Source organism: Rhipicephalus microplus, chromosome 4 (assembly GCF_043290135.1).
Source record: "Rhipicephalus microplus isolate Deutch F79 chromosome 4, USDA_Rmic, whole genome shotgun sequence".
In the NCBI taxonomy this organism is placed as follows: Eukaryota; Metazoa; Arthropoda; class Arachnida; order Ixodida; family Ixodidae; genus Rhipicephalus; species Rhipicephalus microplus.
Window position 1 is genome coordinate 62,774,710 of NC_134703.1, and position 10,468 is coordinate 62,785,177.

The following is a 10,468-nucleotide window of genomic DNA, read 5'->3' on the forward strand; positions in this document are numbered from 1 at the left end:
CCACAACGAGACCCGTCACATTGCACTACCAAGGAAAGAAAAAAATGTGCGCCCTCTATTCGTACAGAATGGAAAGGGTGATTGACTGAAATGCTCCTGGTGTAAAGCTCTCGAATGTTAATAAAGATGCGTTTGAATTTCGCAAGGCTCTGGAGAACGTATTTCAGCATATTGGCTTCAATGAAATTTTACATTATTTATACTCACGAGTGTGCAGTTTCAGTGAATTGGTATACAAATGCGTTAGGAGTGTTTAACATAAACCAAATGAAATTTAGCCATCAGGCTGTCGTCCACCCTTGTACTTACTAACTTCCTTTTTTTTTTTTACTTTGAGTTGCACTGAGCATCCTGAATACACTGGATCTCTCTTCAAGTTTCACAACGTGAAAAGTTCGAAAAGTTCACCAAAAGCAGTCATTTAAGAAACAAATGAAACTCAATGTAAATAGTGATGCGTCATTGCCAATGGCATATCTTTTTTTCACTTACAGGGAGATAAGTGATGACGCCTTCTGGTTGTCCAACTGCACATTGCAAGGTGCCGTAAGGCTTTAGCGTGATAGGTTGTTATGCGTCAAGTCTTATAAATGACAAAGAAAGGCCTCTAGTGGATGTTGTAATAGAGGCAATCGCTATGACGTCTACATTACATAGTAATCCAACCAATCTCACTGAAAAGAAGCGCAGCGATGCTCGCTGTATATTTGAGGGGAATACGAGTAAGGAAGAGGACTCTATTCAAGTGTTTTTTTTTTTTTATCCATCTTCGCGTATACGTTGCATTACCTGCAAACCCAAGCCCAGCCATAGCAGAAGAATGTGGCAAGCTGCACAAACACCGCTGCGGCAATAGCTGTGGCGGCCAGCCCTCTCGGCTCCTTTTTCACTGCGGCAGAAATAGAATAGAACCAAATGCTTCTACTCATGAACGATTTCACAATGAAGGACTGTCAGCATTGAAATACAGTTAGTGCAATGTTCACCGATGAACAGCTGTACTTTATTCATCGTACTCAAGGCTACAGGTCGATTCGCTCTCAGGGTGCTGTCTCCATACTACGTTCTTCTGACCAATCGTAAATAATAACGGTCCGTCTGGCTGTGATTTAACATCTTTCTGACCAATAGTAAATAGTGAAGGTTGATCTGGCTGTATGGTACTATCTTAAAACAAAGTGCCGAAACGTTTGGTGATGTCAATCATGGCATCATCTCAGCGTAGAGTAAATTTTTGGATGGTCTAGACAAGGAATACAAGTTCGCGAAACCCCATAACAAAGACAATGCAGACCTGACTCCGCAATATTCCGCGAAACCACCGAGAAATACGAACACATAAGCGAAAAATTTGACGGACCGACTAACTGGTTGATTGATTGATCAATTCATTGATTAGTCGATTGAGTGAATGATTGATTGAGTGATTGGAGCAGCCAAAAGAAACACAAGGCTGACGAAGATTGTAAATTCAGAATAATTTTAAGTCACCGGGATGCTCGGATGTGCAATGAGAGTGGAGCACTAGGTAATAGCTTTTGTATTTCACCCAAACAAAATGAAGCCCCGGAAACGGCTAGCTGAGATTTTGAAATCCCGAGGAACGAAATAAAGATTGAAATGCCTTGGCGGGTAAACATTCAGCAGACACATTGTACAAATCAATAAGACGGAAATTATCTTCTAAAGTTTCAACTCTCTCTATATTCGTGCAGGCGTATGGCTGTATGAATATTATATCGTAAAGATTATCTATTGCTAGCGTTTACCTTCAAGAAGAAATTCTGCAAGCGTCCATGATTGATCTTGTCCGGTAAAAGTACATTCCCAGTTGCCACTATCAGCTTCACTTACTTCAGGCAAGTACAAAGTTAGCATCTGCAACAAAAAAAAATAATAATAAACACCAACATTTAGGAGTGAATGATTTAGCTTCTCAGAGAGCGCATATTTAGTGAACACAAATATTACGCTCATATTTGCAGTTTACTTGTTCAAAGCTTTCCGTCAGTGACTTCAACCAAAGTATCATTAAACTATCAGCAAAAAAGCTATGATCGACTTTTCCTATGTTGTTGAATCTGCTGCCTATGCACGTGCAAATATGTCAGCTACTTATCAGAGAGCGCCAACGACGGCTAACTGGTGTATGCTTCCCAGATAAAAACATGCGTCTATCACTAAGCGTTCGACGGCTCAATCAGATAAATAACTGAAAATATTGCGCATAATGTGGGCTATCCTGTACTAAACTTTCACTTTGACTATCTCACAAGTTCATGTGACAGAAACTCATAAAGCTGAGTGTACAATCACGATCTCGTTTTCGATAACAAAACATTCTTGGAACTTAGTACCATGTGTTTTAGGGGCGAACTTATAGTATAAGCTTTGACTAGTCACACGTAACCGAGATAAGAAGAGACGATAAAAAAGGCAAAAAATGGATGTCCATTTCTCGTCTCAAATCCTAGATGGCGTTACTCTTCTGCTACTCTCAGAAGTGCCGCTACTCTCCGACTGGCTGCTGCGCGCGCTTTGCCTACGAGTGCCTCTCTCAGTCTCCTCAATAGTCACCGTACGTGGCAGATCGTTGGTGGCACATGGACGGAGCAGAGCGGCGAGCGAGTTCCCAGACGCTTGCGCTCGGCTTCCTAGACTCGCATCTCGTCGGTGTTACCCACGCGCCATATGCATAGCGTGTGAACGAGTTGATTGATTGATTGATTTGTGGGGTTTAACGTCCCAAAACCACCATATGATTAGGAGAGACGCCGTATTGGAAGGCTTCGGAAATTTCGACCACCTGGGGTTCTTTAACGTGCACCCAAATCTGAGCACACGGGCCTACAACATTTCCACCTCCATCGGAAATGCAGCCGCCGCAGCGGGGATTCGAACCCGCGACCTGCGGGTCAGTAGCCGAGTACCTTAGCCACTAGACCACCGCGGCCGGGTGCGTGTGAACGAGTGCCTCTTTCAGTCTCCTGGATAGTCGACGTACGTAGCGGATCATTGGTGGGCCATGGATGGAGCAGAGTGGCGGGCGCGTTGAAGACGCTTGCACTCGGCTTCCTTGTCTCGCGTCTCGTCGGTGTTACCCACGTTCCGTCTGCAATCTCGAACGCGATCGGACGCATGTACGTATGCACGGATGGACGGACACACTGATGTATGGACAGACCAACGCTTCGCCCCTCTCATCATTATTCATCCCGTGGATATGCTGCGATTTCTTTGGTGCCTCTTATTTACTTCTTGCCTTCAAATTCGCGCTTAGGACAAACTATTCATGATACAATACTAACAAGCACACACTTCCAACTCTTGTGGATAGCTGTGTGGATGTCTGTGACACCATGGCAAGGCAGTGCAAGCATTTCCAGGCGGTGTGCCTACCCTGCTTTCATCTTATACCTATACTGATTTATAACGTTCTTTTCATGGCAAAAAACGTTTATTATGACATTTTTTTTCAATTAAAGATCAAATAGTTCTTCTTTATGCCAGACAACTACGCAATGCCAACAAGTGTTTGAGAAACAGCCTGTGAATTCCCAGATTGAATAGAAGTAAAGTATCATATAAAAGTCATCATCTATATCTACAGAAAACACACTGTTTAAACAGTCATGTGGATTATTCCTGAGAAAACAAAATAAATGAGGAGCATTTCGCAGCTTTTAACTGAGAAGTGAGAGGTCCCTAAACGCATACAAAAACAGGATAACATTTGGTAACATTGTATAGATTTGGCTGCCTTTGGCTACTGTTTCTGGAGCATAGCATGACCAGCTACTGCTTCACATAGCAGTTTGCATCAAACAATTTTCATTGATTTTTTGTGTGTGAATATCCTCTTCATGTTTCATTTCTTTCTTTAATATCGAGAAAGGTTTGTAATAAGCAGCCGATAACAATTCGTCCCGCGAAAATCCAAAACCTTAGTTGCTTAGTTTCTTATAACCTTTAGCTGTTTAGTTGCTGGCTTGTAATCCTTAGTTGCTTATAATCAAAACGTAAAGCAGTAAACTGGCAGTCAGGTGCATCTGTGTTGCCTACACAGCAGTGAGGATTTCAGTTTTGCCTTAGCGCAGCTGTAAATGGTGCACGCCCGTTAAGCGATCCTCTAGCGCTGCGCATGCAGAAATACACTGCACAAAAAAAGTCGGGGGCTGCGGTTTGCCGCCTTCACTCAGCTGCGCTGGCCACGTTTCCACCAACGAGCCGAGACCGTTGAGAACGGTGAGGTTATCGATTACCAGCCATTGCGTATTCAGAGCCAGGTCAGCGAGAATGACGCATAGCTAGAAGTTCTGAGCGTAAAGGAGAGCGGGAAAAAAGGAAACATCGCCCGTCTCAGCAAGCGAGACGCTATGCTCAGTGAAGAAAGCAGGGAGCGAGATGAGAAACTCCACAAGTGATCTGGCCGGTTTCGAGAGGCTTGAGTCGGCGTTGTTTGCATTGTAACTTAGCAACACGACGAACAAGAAGAGCTTAAGAAGTTGCGATTACACGGGCTCGTTCATACGAGGACGTGCTAGTCTAAACAGAGAGAGAGAGAGAGAGAGAGAGAGAGAGAGAGAGAGAGAGACACGAGCAAAACTTGAAGTGTACACCGACACAGATGCCTGCGTCGAGTGTCCCCTAGTTAGCTGTCGTGGTTTTTGCGGTGTTTGCATCCCAATGACTAAGAGAGTACGTACGGGGCGTAAACGCTTCTAAGCTTCGTGTAACTATTTTATGCATCAAGAATATAGAATAACCAGCTTTCTTTCAAATTTCTTCCTTCATAAATGCTGGTTAACGTTTCTGGAAGAGGATAAAGAGTTCTATTGATAGCAAACGTTGCCTCAATGAAAGATTAGAAGAGCGCCGTACCAAAGCCAGGATACGAAAATATTGCTTCCTGGTGTTGCACCAGGAATAATTCTCGAGCACGATCGGACACATGGATGCATTCACAGACGGACGGACACTCTGATGGATGGATGGACGGATGAATGGACGGATGGACGCTTCGTTTCGTTCACCATCATTCACTCCGTGGATATGCTGTGATTTTTTTGCTGCATCTTACTTTCTCCATGCCTTCATACTCACGCTTAAGAAAAACTATTCATGATACGATACCAACAAGCCCACACTTCTACAACAGCTCATTATCAGAGGTCGATTTGCGGGATTCATGGCTGCAAGAACTTCTAGCTTTCAGTTTTCTGTTTTCGTTTGAGAGCTCCCAAGCATCAAGGCAGAGTGTAGCCAGAACGTGCGGTTGCAAAACGCTTTCGTTACTGACCTAGATACTAATTGATTGAGACATAACTGTGAACTAGCAAGAGCAATAGCATATGCGGCATATTTAAAGGGCTTGATCATGGTTGCATAAGCACTCCTCCACTCTCTTTATCAGAAAATTTATTGTGAACGAGTCACCCTACAAGAATCGTGAAGGGGCACAAATGTCAAGTCATTGAGACCACTCTGTCGTGCTGTATACGAGAGAACCGGCCCATGCGTATTTCTATGGAACCAAAACGCCGTTGAAAACGCACTGCGCTTGCTGTAGCATACTCGAGTCATCAGTTTGTGGCTCAATTCCAAATAAAACCTTTTGTTGAACATTTGCGCTATCGCGTCCTCTCAGTTCCACCTTTTCCCTTCAATAGCCTTATTTCCAGTGCATCAGACCTGCTACATAATTTCGGTACTTTCGTTCCAAACGATTCCAGTGCGCTAGCTCAGCATCACACTTTGGCACTACCACCACATCTCTATTTGCCATTGCTCGCTTTTTTTTTTTACTCTTCGCAAGTGCGTCCACGTACAGCGCGCAAGAAGTAGTGGACTAGGGCCTACGCAAATAGTATGTCGTGAGCTAATTATTCCATGTTTGCTGGAACTGTCATCACATGAATATGAAGAACAATAAAGTCCACTTGTTTACGAACTTCGTCGATTTCACGCATTCAAACTGTCATTCGCCTTTTTTTAAACTTGGTGCTTTTTTTAACATAATGCTCCAGTTATTCATGCAAAGTGGAGATAAGTCTGCATTCCTCTGTCGTTAAGAGCCGCAGCCATCTATAAGCGTATGCGTGCACAATCTGATTAGGAAACCCGAACGTTTTAGGAAAGCTTAATGAGCCTTTAGCTGCCACGATCCGCGTCGGTAGCGTGCTACATGAGAGCTTGGTCCCTCGGCGACGAGCGTCACGGAAGCGTATTGGCTCGCTAAACACTGTCCCCGCGTTTTAATTGCGCTACTTCTTGCGCACAATTCTGTCGTGACGCTGGAAATAAGGTTATGCGATACGCACGAACAAAACACGCCTGCTTTGCCGAAGCCTTGCGTACTGTCTAGCATCGAGTTTTCGTAGTGGGAAAGCATATCACGCTCCAAAACAGCTACCCTAATCGTCAGTAATGATACTAAATGAAAGAAACACATTGTAACATAGTTCTAGTATTGGGATTACTTTTTTATACTGCCTATTTGCAGCACCACCGAAAGGAAAAATAGTGAGCTTGCACGGTGAAACGTCCGTACAGTTTCGGCTTTATGTATACGAATGAAGTCGCTTCAGGAGTGCGACAATGCTCCTCCTTGTACACTCGCCAAATTTTGTGGAAGCTTCACTGCACAACTATGCAGTGCAGTGAAGCTTTTGTGCGCACCACCGACTGGAAATGGGTTATACATATTTTTTCGGCTTTCTCTGCCGACAGAGTACAGTAACATGATAGGAACTTCACCCCCAGAGAAAGATTACGTTTTATGAATTCGTGCTGCGCAATAAAGAGACGTGATCTAAGGTCGATTCGCGGAACTCACTGGCGGCAGCAGTTCCTAGCTTTTAGTTTCCCGTTTCGTTATGACAGCTCTCAATCATCAAACCAGGGTGTAGCCGGAAATTTTTTTCTGGAGGGGGGGGGGGAATCACCATATTTGATGTGTGTTCATTCTTGCGTTTCTATGTGTACATGCATATGAACACAAGCAAAATCGAAAATTTTCGAAAGGGGTTTTAACCACCCACTCCCAGGCTACACCCATGGCATCAAAATAAGAGAAATAGAAAAAAAAAAGTGTTCAAGGCTTCTGTTTCCCGCATTTCCAGAGTCCCTAAACTTTATTTAGAAAAGAGAGACAAAAAGTCCCAGTTTGGTACCGCAGGGAATGCTACACGAAGTTAACTTCATTAGGACGTGATCTGGCATAACTTAACAAAACGCTTGCTTGAGAGAACACGGCCACTCGAATGAGCAAAGCGGTTTTTTCATGCTGTTTGCCGCTTCAACGCGAAGACAGCCGTCAAAGCACGCTAAGTCCAAACACATGAGACGTCTATTTTTCTCTTTTCGGATAACATCTTCGAGCGCGCCCTTTTGACGAATGTCCGCAGTTGCTGCTCAAGTGACGCAGCTCTCTTCTCCGGCCCTCCATCATGTTCCCTCACCCACAAAGTCAACCGGCGTGTTTATTCTCTCCTTGTGTGATGCCCATCTGCCGCCTTTGTAAGCATTCGATCGCATAGAAAATCTAACCAACTCGGGGCGATGTTCTCAATTTCGACTTTAAATGCAACATGACAATGACGGTAAGAATGCGCCTCTCACGTATATTTACTATCACAATAAAAATTAAATGTAGAAATAGGGCATCAGTGATTAATTAAAAAAACGTGTGGCAGCTATGCTGCTGTGAAACCTCGGGAAGTGCGAAGTGAGGGCACCCGGCGATTTCCGTTCGCAGAGTCCCCACTGCTGCGTTTACCGAAGCTTCAATGACGCCAATATTCGAAGTAAGCACGTAGGGTTTCCCCGGCACGAGTAGAATGTGGCCACGTGGAGGTGCAGGGGGAGGGGCACTCACTCACCCGTCAGGGCAGCGGCCTCCTCTTTGACACCATGCGCAGAAGTCAATCTTACGTATCCCAAACGTCTGAATTTAGGTTAATTAAGCAATTACTTGGTCATTTTTATTATTTGTATTATTTTAGACCTCGTTCGTTCATTTTAACTTAAGTTTGAGCAGAGCTAGCCTTTTGTGGTTTGTTGTGAGCCGGGAAGCGTTGACATCTGGGTCAGTTGGGCAGTGCCCTTGCTGTATTTTCTTCCAAGCAACATTTATTTGGCGCTCTACCGTGATCGTGATAACGCCCCATGATATGTATGGGTGGACAAGCCAAGCGCCTGAAGGTATCCGCACTTAGAAGGTGATTGATTGATAAGTGGGGTTTCCCGTCCCAGAACCACACTTTGAAGGTGAATAAATAAATACCGATGCTTACTCTTCCAGCCTTGCGAGTGACTGCTCTTAAGCTTCCGTTGAGACGCCACTCGAAGCGACCCGCAATGAGTTGCTTCGCTGCAGATGGAGGCGGAGGACGACAAAACAGCGTTAGGCAGGAACCTGGTGTCACAGTCATGGGGGCTGCAGACACTGTACCAAAGAAAGATTGGTTGCGTCCAGCTTATTCGCGACGCATCGTGCAATGTCTTGCCTCCATGCTTCAAGTTGTAGTTGTCTGTCCGTTTAGTAGGTACAGTACAAGGTACTGGTGGCTGGTATATTTAAGACCATTGTAACGCAAGCGATAATACTAAAAAATGTATAAAGAGGTTTTCTTATGACAGAAGCTAAAGGTAAAATAAATTAAAAATAGGTGTAAAAGTAAGCGGTGCCAATGGGAGTCTTACGGTTCATTTATAATATGAATGAACACAATTTTGGTAAGAAGAGCTGCAGGCTACTGAAAATATTAGTTATTACAAATAAACGTAGCAAGAATAATGAAGGTGAACACGAAAATCACGCCGAAACAACGCTGTCAAACGTGGATCATGATGTGGTAAGAACGCCTATATGTTAAGTTCATACAGTAAGCTCTTCCAGACATAGAAAAGAAAATGGCGATAAAAGTGAATCAGTGGACTCGAACCCACATCTTCTGCATTACACGTAGGACATTCGACCAACTAAGAAATAGAAAGAGTGGTCATACAAGTGACTTTTAAGCAATAAAGTGGCCATCAATTATTTCCACGTTTCACCTAGTACCGCAGCTCCTACTCATTTGTTGTCTATTGTTATGCGTAGTTACAGTTACGCCTAATGTGGTTGTACATAAAAGAAGGAAAAGTGCCCCCTCCCCCCCCCCCGAATGCCATGTCTTATTGTTGACAACAGAGATTGTCTTACCTGTTAGCGAGACAAGGGCAACAGGAGGCAGCGGCCGGCCGGCAGCCTGCATCCAGCATGCGTACTGTCCAGCGTCCCCGGCCCGCAGGTCCGTCAATTCTGCCTTAGAAAAAAAAAAACGTTTGGAGTCCTTTTTCCATCAAGAAAATGGCGTTTAGTGAAGCTAGGTCAGTGCATGCCTGATGCACTATCTATCTATCTATCTATCTATCTATCTATCTATCTATCTATCTATCTATCTATCTATCTATCTATCTATCTATCTATCTATCTATCTATCTATCTATCTATCTATCTATCTATCTATCTATCTATCTATCTATCTATCTATCTATCTATCTATCTATCTATCTACTATCTATCTATCTATCTATCTATCTATCTATCTATCTATCGGTCCGTTTGTCCATCCATTCGTCTGCCCCCTTTTTTTACGTCATGCTGTCTCGCAACCTTTTCCTCCTTTCAGACCAGGAATTGCACCTTCGCCTACGTGCTCTATGCAGCACTGTTGCTACAGGCAAGAACGGTGGCAACGCGCGAAACAAGATAATCTGGCAACGTGAAAAAAGACGATACCTCGATATGGTATCAGATTGCCATATCGAAAACGGCCAACGGCTGAGCGCTGATAAGTTCTTGATCAAGAGGGCATCGGTAACTCGAAAATAACGCAGCAAATACTCCTATTAACGGCGCCCCTTTACGGCCGCACTTTCATACATCAGCATTTCTATACCTGCGGCGGGGTTTTCACCTATAATGCTGCCACCTACCATCAATATCTGCCACTCAAAAAAAAACACGCGTAAACCACAATGCGCAGCAAACCTCTAACTATTGTAACACGCACGAACGTTTACGCTCCCTTTAGATGATGGCAATGATATATTATCACCTACATTATCCACGAAAGACTAGTTCTATCTTCCAAGCTGGTTGCTGAGTGCCATAACAAATGCAAGCAAATTTACGAGGCAGGATGAAGCTGCCGGAGAAAAAAACAATTATGGAGAATATCACAACGTTGGGCTAAGGTGACAGACACTCTGCTAAGTTGGGAAACAGGTTAGACTCAACCCCGTTTATATCGGAGCGAAACCCGAATATCTCCGCGTACTCACTATAAGTGCACCTTAATGAACCTCATGTGGCCAAAGTTGATTCAGTGTGCTCCTATATTATGCCTCATAACAATAACGTGGCTACAGCACATGAAGCTTTAGAATATAACTTTAATGAGCGTACAATGATGTCGGTAGT